Consider the following 17070-nt stretch of genomic DNA (forward strand, 5'->3'; position numbering starts at 1 on the left):
AGGCATGCACATAATGTTGATTGAGACACTGCTTTTCTGATTAGTATTTACACAGTAGGCATGCACATAATGTTGATTGAGACACTGCTTTTTTTATTAGTATTTACACAGTAGACATGCACATAATGTTGATTGAGACACTGTATTTCTAATTAGTATTTACACAGTAGGTATGCACATAATGTTGATTGAGACACTGTGTTTCTGATTAGTATTTACACAGTAGGCATGCACATAATGTTGATTGAGACACTGTGTTTCTGATTAGTATTTACACAGTAGGCATGCACATAATGTTGATTGAGACACTGCTTTCTGATTAGTATTTACACAGTAGGCATGCACATAATGTTGATTGAGACACTGCTTTTCTGATTAGTATTTACACAGTAGACATGCACATTATGTTGATTGAGACACTGCTTTTCTAATTAGTATTTACACAGTAGACATGCACATTATGTTGATTGACGCACTGCTTTTCTGATTAGTATTTACACAGTAGGCATGCACATAATGTTGATTGAGACACTGTGTTTCTGATTAGTATTTACACAGTACGCATGCACATAATGTTGATTGTGACACTGCTTTTCTGATTAGTATTTACACAGTAGACATGCACATAATGTTGATTGAGACACTGTGTTTCTGATTAGTATTTACACAGTAGGCATCCACATCATGTTGATTGAGACACTGCTTTTCTGATTAGTATTTACACAGTAGACATGCACATAATGTTGATTGAGACACTGCTTTTCTGATTAGTATTTACACAATAGGCATGCATATTTATGTTTTTGAGACATTTTTTTCTGATTAGTGTTTACACATTAGGCATGCACATAATGTTGATTGAGACACTGTGTTTCTGATTAGTATTTAAACAGTAGGCATGCACATAATGTTGATTGAGACACTGTGTTTCTGATTAGTATTTACACAGTGGGCATGCACATAATGTTGATTGAAACACTGCTTTTTTTATTAGTATTTACACAGTAGGCATGCACATAATGTTGATTGAGACACTGCTTTTCTGATTAGTATTTACAAAGTAGGCATGCACATAATGTTGATTGAGACACTGCTTTTCTGATTAGTATTTACACAGTAGGCATGCACATAATGTTGATTGAGACACTGCTTTTTTTATTAGTATTTACACAGTAGACATGCACATAATGTTGATTGAGACACTGTATTTCTAATTAGTATTTACACAGTAGGTATGCACATAATGTTGATTGAGACACTGTGTTTCTGATTAGTATTTACACAGTAGGCATGCACATAATGTTGATTGAGACACTGTGTTTCTGATTAGTATTTACACAGTAGGCATGCACATAATGATGATTGAGACACTGCTTTCTGATTAGTATTTACACAGAAGCATGCACATAATGTTGATTGAGACACTGTGTTTCTGATTAGTATTTACACAGTAGGCATGCACATAATGTTGATTAAGACACTGTGTTTCTGATAAGTATTTACACAGTAGGCATGCACATAATGTTGATTGAGACACTGCTTTTCTGATTAGTATTTACACAGTAGGCATGCACATAATGTTGATTGAGACACTGCTTTTTTTATTAGTATTTACACAGTAGACATGCACATAATGTTGATTGAGACACTGTATTTCTAATTAGTATTTACACAGTAGGTATGCACATAATGTTGATTGAGACACTGTGTTTCTGATTAGTATTTACACAGTAGGCATGCACATAATGTTGATTGAGACACTGTGTTTCTGATTAGTATTTACACAGTAGGCATGCACATAATGTTGATTGAGACACTGCTTTCTGATTAGTATTTACACAGTAGGCATGCACATAATGTTGATTGAGACACTGTGTTTCTGATTAGTATTTACACAGTAGGCATGCACATAATGTTGATTAAGACACTGTGTTTCAGATAAGTATTTACACAGTAGGCATGCACATAATGCTGATTGAGACACTGTGTTTCTGATTAGTATTTACACAGTAGCCACGCACATAATGTTGATTGAGACACTGTGTTTCTGATTAGTATTTACACAGTAGACATGCACATAATGTTGATTGAGACACTGCTTTTCTGATTAGTATTTACACAGTAGGCATGCACATAATGTTGATTGAGACATTGTGTTTCTGATTAGTATTTACACAGTAGGCATGCACATAATGTTGATTGACACACTGCTTTTTTTATTAGTATTTACACAGTAGGCATGCACATAATGTTGTTTGAGACACTGTGTTTCTGATTAGTATTTACACAGTAGGCATGCACATAATGTTGATTGAGACACTGCTTTTCTGATTAGTGTTTACACAGTAGGCATGCACATAATGTTGATTGAGACTCTGCTTTTTTTATTAGTATTTACACAGTAGGCATGCACATAATGTTGATTGAGACACTGCTTTTCTGATTAGTATTTACACAGTAGGCATGCACATAATGTTGATTGAGACACTGCTTTTCTGATTAGTATTTACACAGTAGGCATGCACATAATGTTGATTGAGACACTGTGTTTCTGATTAGTGTTTACCTAGTAGGCATGCACATAATGTTGATTGAGACACTTCTTTTTTTATTAGTATTTACACAGTAGGCATGCACATAATGTTGACTGAGACACTGCTTTTTTTATTAGTATTTACACAGTAGGCATGCACATAATATTGATTGAGACACTGCTTTTTTTATTAGTATTTACACAGTAGGCATGCACATAATGTTGATTAAGACACTGTGTTTCTGATTAGTGTTTACACAGTAGGCATGCACATAATGTTGATTGAGACACTGTGTTTCTGATTAGTATTTACACAGTAGGCATGCACATAATGTTGATTGAGACACTGCTTTTTTTATTAGCATTTACACAGTAGGTATGCACATAATGTTGATTCAGACACTGCTTTTCTGATTAGTATTTACACAGTAGGCATCCACATAATGTTGATTGAGACACTGCTTTTTTTGTTAGTATTTACACAGTTGGCATGCACATAATGTTGATTGAGACACTGCTTTTCTGATTAGTATTTACACAGTAAGCATGCACATAATGTTGATTGAGACACTGCTTTTCTGATTAGTATTTACACAGTAGGCATGCACATAATGTTGATTGAGACACTGTGTTTCTGATTAGTATTTACACAGTAGGCATGCACATAATGTTGATTGAGACAATGCTTTCTGATTAGTATTCACACAGTAGGCATACACATCATGTTGATTGAAACACTGCTTTTCTGATTAGTATTTACACAGTAGGCATACACATAATGTTGATTGAGACACTGCTTTTCTGATTAGTATTTACACAGTAGGCATGCACATAATGTTGATTGAGACACTGCTTTTTTTATTAGTATTTACACAGTAGACATGCACATAATGTTGATTGAGACACTGTATTTCTAATTAGTATTTACACAGTAGGTATGCACATAATGTTGATTGAGACACTGTGTTTCTGATTAGTATTTACACAGTAGGTATGCACATAATGTTGATTGAGACACTGTGTTTCTGATTAGTATTTACACAGTAGGCATGCACATAATGTTGATTGAGACACTGTGTTTCTGATTAGTATTTACACAGTAGGCATGCACATAATGTTGATTGAGACACTGCTTTCTGATTAGTATTTACACAGTAGGCATGCACATAATGTTGATTGAGACACTGTGTTTCTGATTAGTATTTACACAGTAGGCATGCACATAATGTTGATTAAGACACTGTGTTTCTGATAAGTATTTACACAGTAGGCATGCACATAATGCTGATTGAGACACTGTGTTTCTGATTAGTATTTACACAGTAGCCATGCACATAATGTTGATTGAGACACTGTGTTTCTGATTAGTATTTACACAGTAGCCATGCACATAATGTTGATTGAGACACTGCTTTTCTGATTAGTATTTACACAGTAGGCATGCACATAATGTTGATTGAGACATTGTGTTTCTGATTAGTATTTACACAGTAGGCATGCACATAATGTTGATTGACACACTGCTTTTTTTATTAGTATTTACACAGTAGGCATGCACATAATGTTGATTGACACACTGCTTTCTTTATTAGTATTTACACAGTAGGCATGCACATAATGTTGTTTGAGACACTGTGTTTCTGATTAGTATTGACACAGTAGGCATGCACATAATGTTGATTGAGACACTGCTTTTTTATTAGTATTTACACAGTAGGCATGCACATAATGTTGATTGAGACACTGTGTTTCTGATTAGTATTTACACAGTAGGCATGCACATCATGTTGATTGAGACAATACTTTCTGATTAGTATTCACACAGTAGGCATACACATCATGTTGATTGAGACACTGCTTTTCTGATTAGTATTTACACAGTAGGCATGCACATAATGTTGATTGAGACACTGCTTTTTTTATTAGTATTTACACAGTAGGCATGCACATAATGTTGATTAAGACACTGTGTTTCTGATTAGTGTTTACACAGTAGGCATGCACATAATGTTGATTGAGACACTGTGTTTCTGATTAGTATTTACACAGTAGGCATGCACATAATGTTGATTGAGACACTGCTTTTTTTATTAGCATTTACACAGTAGGTATGCACATAATGCTGATTCAGACACTGCTTTTCTGATTAGTATTTACACAGTAGGCATCCACATAATGTTGATTGAGACACTGCTTTTTTTGTTAGTATTTACACAGTAGGCATGCACATAATGTTGATTGAGACACTGCTTTTCTGATTAGTATTTACACAGTAAGCATGCACATAATGTTGATTGAGACACTGCTTTTCTGATTAGTATTTACACAGTAGGCATGCACATAATGTTGATTGAGACACTGTGTTTCTGATTAGTATTTACACAGTAGGCATGCACATAATGTTGATTGAGACAATGCTTTCTGATTAGTATTCACACAGTAGGCATACACATCATGTTGATTGAAACACTGCTTTTCTGATTAGTATTTACACAGTAGGCATACACATAATGTTGATTGAGACACTGCTTTTCTGATTAGTATTTACACAGTAGGCATCCACATAATGTTGATTGAGACACTGCTTTTTTTATTAGTATTTACACAGTAGGCATGCACATAATGTTGATTGAGACACTGCTTTTCTGATTAGTATTTACACAGTAGGCATGCACATAATGTTGATTGAGACACTGCTTTTCTGATTAGAAGTTACACAGTAGGCACGCACATGATGTTGATTGAGACACTGTATTTCTGATTAGTATTTACACAGTAGGCATGCACATCATGTTGATTGAGACACTGTGTTTCTGATTAGTATTTACACAGTAGGCATGCACATCATGTTGATTGAGACAATGCTTTCTGATTAGTATTCACACAGTAGGCATACACATCATGTTGATTGAAACACTGCTTTTCTGATTAGTATTTACACAGTAGGCATGCACATAATGTTAATTGAGACTCTGCTTTTCTGATTAGTGTTTACACAGTAGGCATGCATATTATGTTTTTGAGACATTTTTTTCTAATTAGTGTTTACACAGTAGGCATGCACATAATGTTGATTGAGACACTGCTTTTCTGATTAGTATTTACACAGTAGGCATGCACATAATGTTGATTGAGACACTGTGTTTCTGATTAGTATTTACACAGTAGGCATACACATAATGTTGATTGAGACACTGCTTTTTTGATTAGTATTTAAACAGTAGGCATGCACATAATGTTGATTGAGACACTGCTTTCTGATTAGTATTTACACAATAGGCATGCACATAATGTTGATTGAGACACTGTGTTTCTGATTAGTATTTACACAGTAGGCATGCACATAATGTTGATTGAGACACTGTTTTTCTGATTAGTATTTACACAATAGGCATGCACATAATGTTGATTGAGACACTGTGTTTCTGATTAGTATTTACACAGTAGGCATACACATCATGTTGATTGAGACACTGCTTTTCTGATTAGTATTTACACAGTAGGCATGCACATAATGTTGATTGAGACACTGTGTTTCTGATTAGTATTTACACAGTAGGCATGCACATAATGTTGATTGAGACACTGCTTTTCTGATTAGTATTTACACAGTAAGCATGCACATAATGTTGATTGAGACACTGCTTTTCTGATTAGTATTTACACAGTAGGCATGCACATAATGTTGATTGAGACACTGTGTTTCTGATTAGTATTTACACAGTAGGCATGCACATAATGTTGATTGAGACAATGCTTTCTGATTAGTATTCACACAGTAGGCATACACATCATGTTGATTGAAACACTGCTTTTCTGATTAGTATTTACACAGTAGGCATACACATAATGTTGATTGAGACACTGCTTTTCTGATTAGTATTTACACAGTAGGCATCCACATAATGTTGATTGAGACACTGCTTTTTTTATTAGTATTTACACAGTAGGCATGCACATAATGTTGATTGAGACACTGCTTTTCTGATTAGTATTTACACAGTAGGCATGCACATAATGTTGATTGAGACACTGCTTTTCTGATTAGAATTTACACAGTAGGCACGCACATGATGTTGATTGAGACACTGTATTTCTGATTAGTATTTACACAGTAGGCATGCACATAATGTTGATTGAGACACTGTATTTCTGATTAGTATTTACACAGTAGGCATGCACATCATGTTGATTGAGACAATGCTTTCTGATTAGTGTTTACACAGTAGGCATGCATATTATATTTTTGAGACATTTTTTTCTGATTAGTGTTTACACAGTAGGCATGCAAATAATGTTGATTGAGACACTGCTTTTCTGATTAGTATTTATACAGTAGGCATGCACATAATGTTGATTGAGACACTGTGTTTCTGATTAGTATTTACACAGTAGGCATGCACATAATGTTGATTCAGACACTGTGTTTCTGATTAGTATTTACACAGTAGGCATGCACATAATGTTCATTGAGAGACTGCTTTTTTATTAGTATTTACACAGTAGGCATGCACATAATGTTGATTGAGACACTGCTTTTTTTAATTGGTATTTACACAGTAGGCATGCACATAATGTTGATTGAGACACTGTGTTTCTGATTAGTATTTACACAGTAGGCATGCACATAATGTTGATTGAGACACTGCTTTTCTGATTAGTATTTACACAATAGGCATGCACATAATGTTGATTGAGACACTGCTTTTCTGATTAGTATTTACACAGTAGGCATACACATCATGTTGATTGAGACACTGCTTTTCTGATTAGTATTTACACAGTAGGCATGCACATAATGTTGATTGAGACACTGTGTTTCTGATTAGTATTTACACAGTAGGCATGCACATAATGTTGATTGAGACTCTGCTTTTCTGATTAGTGTTTACACAGTAGGCATGCATATTATGTTTTTGAGACATTTTTTTCTGATTAGTGTTTACACAGTAGGCATGCACATAATGTTGATTGAGACACTGCTTTCTGATTAGTATTTACACAGTAGGCATGCACATAATGTTGATTGAGACACTGCTTTTCTGATTAGTATTTACACAGTAGGCATGCACATAATGTTGATTGAGACACTGCTTTCTGATTAGTATTTACACAGTAGGCATGCACATAATGTTGATTGAGACACTGTGTTTCTGATTAGTATTTACACAGTAGGCATGCACATAATGTTGATTGAGACACTGCTTTTCTGATTAGTATTTACACAATAGGCATGCACATAATGTTGATTGAGACACTGCTTTTCTGATTAGTATTTACACAGTAGGCATACACATCATGTTGATTGAGACACTGCTTTTCTGATTAGTATTTACACAGTAGGCATGCACATAATGTTGATTGAGACACTGTGTTTCTGATTAGTATTTACACAGTAGGCATGCACATAATGTTGATTGAGACAATGCTTTCTGATTAGTATTCACACAGTAGGCATACACATCATGTTGATTGAAACACTGCTTTTCTGATTAGTATTTACACAGTAGGCATGCACATAATGTTGATTGAGACTCTGCTTTTCTGATTAGTGTTTACACAGTAGGCATACATATTATGTTTTTGAGACATTTTTTTCTGATTAATGTTTACACAGTAGGTATGCACATAATGTTGATTGAGACACTGTGTTTCTGATTAGTATTTACACAGTAGGCATGCACATAATGTTCATTGAGAGACTGCTTTTTTATTAGTATTTACACAGTAGGCATGCACATAATGTTGATTGAGACACTGCTTTTTTTAATTGGTATTTACACAGTAGGCATGCACATAATGTTGATTGAGACACTGTGTTTCTGATTAGTATTTACACAGTAGGCATGCACATAATGTTGATTGAGACACTGCTTTTCTGATTAGTATTTACACAATAGGCATGCACATAATGTTGATTGAGACACTGCTTTTCTGATTAGTATTTACACAGTAGGCATACACATCATGTTGATTGAGACACTGCTTTTCTGATTAGTATTTACACAGTAGGCATGCACATAATGTTGATTGAGACACTGTGTTTCTGATTAGTATTTACACAGTAGGCATGCACATAATGTTGATTGAGACAATGCTTTCTGATTAGTATTCACACAGTAGGCATGCACATAATGTTGATTGAGACACTGCTTTTTTTAATTGGTATTTACACAGTAGGCATGCACATAATGTTGATTGAGACAGTGTGTTTCTGATTAGTATTTACACAGTAGGCATGCACATAATGTTGATTGAGACACTGCTTTTCTGATTAGTATTTACACAATAGGCATGCACATAATGTTGATTGAGACACTGCTTTTCTGATTAGTATTTACACAGTAGGCATACACATCATGTTGATTGAGACACTGCTTTTCTGATTAGTATTTACACAGTAGGCATGCACATAATGTTGATTGAGACATTATGTTTCTGATTAGTATTTACACAGTAGGCATGCACATAATGTTGATTGAGACTCTGCTTTTCTGATTAGTGTTTACACAGTAGGCATGCATATTATGTTTTTGAGACATTTTTTTCTGATTAGTGTTTACACAGTAGGCATGCACATAATGTTGATTGAGACACTGCTTTCTGATTAGTATTTACACAGTAGGCATGCACATAATGTTGATTGAGACACTGCTTTTCTGATTAGTATTTACACAGTAGGCATGCACATAATGTTGATTGAGACACTGCTTTCTGATTAGTATTTACACAGTAGGCATGCACATAATGTTGATTGAGACACTGTGTTTCTGATTAGTATTTACACAGTAGGCATGCACATAATGTTGATTGAGACACTGCTTTTCTGATTAGTATTTACACAATAGGCATGCACATAATGTTGATTGAGACACTGCTTTTCTGATTAGTATTTACACAGTAGGCATACACATCATGTTGATTGAGACACTGCTTTTCTGATTAGTATTTACACAGTAGGCATGCACATAATGTTGATTGAGACACTGTGTTTCTGATTAGTATTTACACAGTAGGCATGCACATAATGTTGATTGAGACAATGCTTTCTGATTAGTATTCACACAGTAGGCATACACATCATGTTGATTGAAACACTGCTTTTCTGATTAGTATTTACACAGTAGGCATGCACATAATGTTGATTGAGACTCTGCTTTTCTGATTAGTGTTTACACAGTAGGCATACATATTATGTTTTTGAGACATTTTTTTCTGATTAATGTTTACACAGTAGGTATGCACATAATGTTGATTGAGACACTGTGTTTCTGATTAGTATTTACACAGTAGGCATGCACATAATGTTGATTGAGACAATGCTTTCTGATTAGTATTCACACAGTAGGCATACACATCATGTTGATTGAAACACTGCTTTTCTGATTAGTATTTACACAGTAGGCATGCACATAATGTTGATTGAGACTCTGCTTTTCTGATTAGTGTTTACACAGTAGGCATACATATTATGTTTTTGAGATATTTTTTTTCTGATTAGTGTTTACACAGTAGGCATGCACATAATGTTGATTGAGAGACTGCTTTCTGATTAGTATTTACACAGTAGGCATGCACATAATGTTGATTGAGACACTGTGTTTCTGATTAGTGTTTACACAGTAGGCATGCAAATAATGTTGATTGAGACACTGCTTTTCTGATTAGTATTTATACAGTAGGCATGCACATAATGTTGATTGAGACACTGTGTTTCTGATTAGTATTTACACAGTAGGCATGCACATAATGTTGATTCAGACACTGTGTTTCTGATTAGTATTTACACAGTAGGCATGCACATAATGTTCATTGAGAGACTGCTTTTTTATTAGTATTTACACAGTAGGCATGCACATAATGTTGATTGAGACACTGCTTTTTTTAATTGGTATTTACACAGTAGGCATGCACATAATGTTGATTGAGACACTGTGTTTCTGATTAGTATTTACACAGTAGGCATGCACATAATGTTGATTGAGACACTGCTTTTCTGATTAGTATTTACACAATAGGCATGCACATAATGTTGATTGAGACACTGCTTTTCTGATTAGTATTTACACAGTAGGCATACACATCATGTTGATTGAGACACTGCTTTTCTGATTAGTATTTACACAGTAGGCATGCACATAATGTTGATTGAGACACTGTGTTTCTGATTAGTATTTACACAGTAGGCATGCACATAATGTTGATTGAGACAATGCTTTCTGATTAGTATTCACACAGTAGGCATACACATCATGTTGATTGAAACACTGCTTTTCTGATTAGTATTTACACAGTAGGCATGCACATAATGTTGATTGAGACTCTGCTTTTCTGATTAGTGTTTACACAGTAGGCATACATATTATGTTTTTGAGACATTTTTTTCTGATTAGTGTTTACACAGTAGGTATGCACATAATGTTGATTGAGACACTGTGTTTCTGATTAGTATTTACACAGTAGGCATGCACATAATGTTGATTGAGACAATGCTTTCTGATTAGTATTCACACAGTAGGCATACACATCATGTTGATTGAAACACTGCTTTTCTGATTAGTATTTACACAGTAGGCATGCACATAATGTTGATTGAGACTCTGCTTTTCTGATTAGTGTTTACACAGTAGGCATACATATTATGTTTTTGAGATATTTTTTTTCTGATTAGTGTTTACACAGTAGGCATGCACATAATGTTGATTGAGAGACTGCTTTCTGATTAGTATTTACACAGTAGGCATGCACATAATGTTGATTGAGACACTGTGTTTCTGATTAGTATTTACACAGTAGGCATGCACATAATGTTGATTGAGACACTGCTTTTCTGATTAGTATTTACACAATAGGCATGCACATAATGTTGATTGAGACACTGCTTTTCTGATTAGTATTTACACAGTAGGCATACACATCATGTTGATTGAGACACTGCTTTTCTAATTAGTATTTACACAGTAGGCATGCACATAATGTTGATTGAGACACTGTGTTTCTGATTAGTATTTACACAGTAGGCATGCACATAATGTTGATTGAGACTCTGCTTTTCTGATTAGTGTTTACACAGTAGGCATGCATATTATGTTTTTGAGACATTTTTTTCTGATTAGTGTTTACACAGTAGGCATGCACAAAATGTTGATTGAGACACTGCTTTCTGATTAGTATTTACACAGTAGGCATGCACATAATGTTGATTGAGACACTGTGTTTCTGATTAGTATTTACACAGTAGGCATGCACATAATGTTGATTGAGACACTGCTTTTCTGATTAGTATTTACACAGTAGGCATGCACATAATGTTGATTGAGACACTGCTTTTCTGATTAGTATTTACACAGTAGGCATGCACATAATGTTGATTGAGACACTGCTTTTCTGATTAGTATTTACACAGTAGGCATGCACATAATATTGATTGAGACACTGCTTTTCTGATTAGTATTTACACAGTAGGCATGCACATAATGTTGATTGTGACACTGCTTTTCTGATTAGTATTTACACAGTAGGCATGCACATAATGTTGATTGAGACACTGTGTTTCTGATTAGTATTTACACAGTAGGCATGCACATAATGTTGATTGAGACAATGCTTTCTGATTAGTATTCACACAGTAGGCATACACATCATGTTGATTGAAACACTGCTTTTCTGATTAGTATTTACACAGTAGGCATGCACATAATGTTGATTGAGACTCTGCTTTTCTGATTAGTGTTTACACAGTAGGCATGCATATTATGTTTTTGAGACATTTTTTTCTGATTAGTGTTTACACAGTAGGCATGCACATAATGTTGATTGAGACACTGCTTTTCTGATTAGTATTTACACAGTAGGCATGCACATAATGTTGATTGAGACACTGTGTTTCTGATTAGTATTTACACAGTAGGCATGCACATAATGTTGATTGAGACACTGCTTTTGTGATTAGTATTTACACAGTTGGCATGCACATAATGTTGATTGAGACACTGCTTTCTGATTAGTATTTACACAGTAGGCATGCACATAATGTTGATTGAGACACTGTGTTTCTGATTAGTATTTACACAGTAGGCATGCACATAATGTTGATTGAGACACTGCTTTTCTGATTAGTATTTACAAAATAGGCATGCACATAATGTTGATTGAGACACTGCTTTTCTGATTAGTATTTACACAGTAGGCATACATATCATGTTGATTGAGACACTGCTTTTCTGATTAGTATTTACACAGTAGGCATGCACATAATGTTGATTGAGACACTGTGTTTCTGATTAGTATTTACACAGTAGTCATGCACATAATGTTGATTGAGACAATGCTTTCTGATTAGTATTCACACAGTAGACATACACATCATGTTGATTGAAACACTGCTTTTCTGATTAGTATATACACAGTAGGCATGCACATAATGTTGATTGAGACTCTGCTTTTCTGATTAGTGTTTACACAGTAGGCATACATATTATGTTTTTGAGACATTTTTTTGTGATTAGTGTTTACACAGTAGGCATGCACATAATGTTGATTGAGACACTGTGTTTCTGATTAGTATTTACACAGTAGGCATGCACATAATGTTGATTGAGACACTGCTTTTCTGATTAGTATTTACACAATAGGCATGCACATAATGTTGATTGAGACACTGCTTTTCTGATTAGTATTTACACAGTAGGCATGCACATAATGTTGATTGAGACACTGTGTTTCTGATTAGTGTTTACACAGTAGGCATGCATATTATGTTTTTGAGACATTTTTTTCTGATTAGTGTTTACACAGTAGGCATGCAGATAATGTTGATTGAGACACTGCTTTCTGATTAGTATTTACACAGTAGGCATGCACATAATGTTGATTGAGACACTGTGTTTCTGATTAGTATTTACACAGTAGGCATGCACATAATGTTGATTGAGACACTGCTTTTCTGATTAGTATTTACACAATAGGCATGCACATCATGTTGATTGAGACACTGCTTTTCTGATTAGTATTTACACAGTAGGCATACACATCATGTTGATTGAGACACTGCTTTTCTGATTAGTATTTACACAGTAGGCATGCACATAATGTTGATTGAGACATTGTGTTTCTGATTAGTATTTACACAGTAGGCATGCACATAATGTTGATTGAGACACTGCTTTTCTGATTAGTATTTACACAGTAGGCATGCACATAATGTTGATTGAGACACTGCTTTTCTGATTACTATTTACACAGTAGGCATGCACATAATATTGATTGAGACACTGCTTTTTTATTAGTATTTACACAGTAGGCATGCACATAATGTTGATTGAGACACTGCTTTTCTGATTAGTATTTACACAGTAGGCACGCACATAATGTTGATTGAGACACTGTATTTCTGATTAGTATTTACACAGTAGGCATGCACATAATGTTGATTGTGACACTGCTTTTCTGATTAGTATTTACACAGTAGGCATGCACATAATGTTGATTGAGACACTGTGTTTCTGATTAGTATTTACACAGTAGGCATGCACATAATGTTGATTGAGACAATGCTTTCTGATTAGTATTCACACAGTAGGCATACACATCATGTTGATTGAAACACTGCTTTTCTGATTAGTATTTACACAGTAGGCATGCACATAATGTTGATTGAGACTCTTCTTTTCTGATTAGTGTTTACACAGTAGGCATGCATATTATGTTTTTGAGACTTTTTTTCTGATTAGTGTTTACACAGTAGGCATGCACATAATGTTGATTGAGACACTGCTTTTCTGATTAGTATTTACACAGTAGGCATGCACATAATGTTGATTGAGACACTGTGTTTCTGATTAGTATTTACACAGTAGGCATGCACATAATGTTGATTGAGACACTGCTTTTCCGATTAGTATTTACACAGTAGGCATGCACATAATGTTGATTGAGACACTGCTTTCTGATTAGTATTTACACAGTAGGCATGCACATAATGTTGATTGAGGCACTGTGTTTCTGATTAGTATTTACACAGTAGGCATGCACATAATGTTGATTGAGACACTGCTTTTCTGATTAGTATTTACACAATAGGCATGCACATAATGTTGATTGAGACACTGCTTTTCTGATTAGTATTTACACAGTAGGCATGTACATAATGTTGATTAAGACACTGCGTTTCTGATTAGTGTTTACACAGTAGGCATGCACATAATGTTGATCGAGACACTGTGTTTCTGATTAGCATTTACACAGTAGGCATGCACATAATGTTGATTGAGACACTGCTTTTCTGATTAGTATTTACACAGTAGGCATCCACATAATGTTGATTGAAACACTGCTTTTCTGATTAGTATTCACACAGTAGGCATCCACATAATGTTGATTGAGACACTGCTTTTTTTATTAGTATTTACACAGTAGGCATGCACATAATGTTGATTGAGACACTGCTTTTCTGATTAGTATTTACACAGTAGGCATGCACATAATGTTGATTGAGACACTGCTTTTCTGATTAGTATTTACACAGTAGGCACGCACATAATGTTGATTGAGACACTGTATTTCTGATTAGTATTTACACAGTAGGCATGCACATAATGTTGATTGTGACACTGCTTTTCTGATTAGTATTTACACAGTAGGCATGTACATAATGTTGATTGAGACACTGTGTTTCTGATTAGTATTTACACAGTAGGCATGCACATAATGTTGATTGAGACAATGCTTTCTGATTAGTATTCACACAGTAGGCATACAAATCATGTTGATTGAAACACTGCTTTTCTGATTAGTATTTACACAGTATGCACATAATGTTGATTGAGACTCTGCTTTTCTGATTAGTGTTTACACAGTAGGCATGCATATTATGTTTTTGAGACATTTTTTTCTGATTAGTGTTTACACAGTAGGCATGCACATAATGTTGATTGAGACACTGCTTTTCTGATTAGTATTTACACAGTAGGCATGCACATAATGTTGATTGAGACACTGTGTTTCTGATTAGTATTTACACAGTAGGCATGCACATAATGTTGATTGAGACACTGCTTTTCTGATTAGTATTTACACAGTAGGCATGCACATAATGTTGATTGAGACACTGCTTTCTGATTAATATTTACACAGTAGGCATGCACATAATGTTGATTGAGACACTGTGTTTCTGATTAGTATTTACACAGTAGGCATGCACATAATGTTGATTGAGACAATGCTTTCTGATTAGTATTCACACAGTAGGCATACACATCATGTTGATTGAAACACTGCTTTTCTGATTAGTATTTACACAGTAGGCATGCACATAATGTTAATTGAGACACTGCTTTTCTGATTAGTGTTTACACAGTAGGCATACATATTATGTTTTTGAGACATTTTTTTCTGATTAGTGTTTACACAGTAGGCATGCACATAATGTTGATTGAGACACTGCTTTCTGATTAGTATTTACACAGTAGGCATGCACATAATGTTGATTGAGACACTGTGTTTCTGATTAGTATTTACACAGTAGGCATGCACATAATGTTGATTGAGACACTGCTTTTCTGATTAGTATTTACACAATAGGCATGCACATAATGTTGATTGAGACACTGCTTTTCTGATTAGTATTTACACACTAGGCATACACATCATGTTGATTGAGACACTGCTTTTCTGATTAGTATTTACACAGTAGGCATGCACATAATGTTGATTGAGACACTGTGTTTCTGATTAGTATTTACACAGTAGGCATGCACATAATGTTGATTGAGACTCTGCTTTTCTGATTAGTGTTTACACAGTAGGCATGCATATTATGTTTTTGAGACATTTTTTTCTGATTAGTGTTTACACAGTAGGCATGCACATAATGTTGATTGAGACACTGCTTTTCTGATTAGTATTTACACAGTAGGCATGCACATAATGTTGATTGTGACACTGCTTTTCTGATTAGTATTTACACAGTAGGCATGCACATAATGTTGATTGAGACACTGTGTTTCTGATTAGTATTTACACAGTAGGCATGCACATAATGTTGATTGAGACAATGCTTTCTGATTAGTATTCACACAGTAGGCATACACATCATGTTGATTGAAACACTGCTTTTCTGATTAGTATTTACACAGTAGGCATGCACATAATGTTGATTGAGACTCTGCTTTTCTGATTAGTGTTTACACAGTAGGCATGCATATTATGTTTTTGAGACATTTTTTTCTGATTAGTGTTTACACAGTAGGCATGCACATAATGTTGATTGAGACACTGCTTTTCTGATTAGTATTTACACAGTAGGCATGCACATAATGTTGATTGAGACACTGTGTTTCTGATTAGTATTTACACAGTAGGCATGCACATAATGTTGATTGAGACACTGCTTTTCTGATTAGTATTTACACAGTAGGCATGCACATAATGTTGATTGAGACACTGCTTTCTGATTAGTATTTACACAGTAGGCATGCACATAATGTTGATTGAGACACTGTGTTTCTGATTAGTATTTACACAGTAGGCATGCACAT

This window comes from Mytilus californianus, unplaced genomic scaffold (assembly GCF_021869535.1).
Source record: "Mytilus californianus isolate M0D057914Y unplaced genomic scaffold, xbMytCali1.0.p SCAF_8, whole genome shotgun sequence".
Classification (NCBI taxonomy): domain Eukaryota; kingdom Metazoa; phylum Mollusca; class Bivalvia; order Mytilida; family Mytilidae; genus Mytilus; species Mytilus californianus.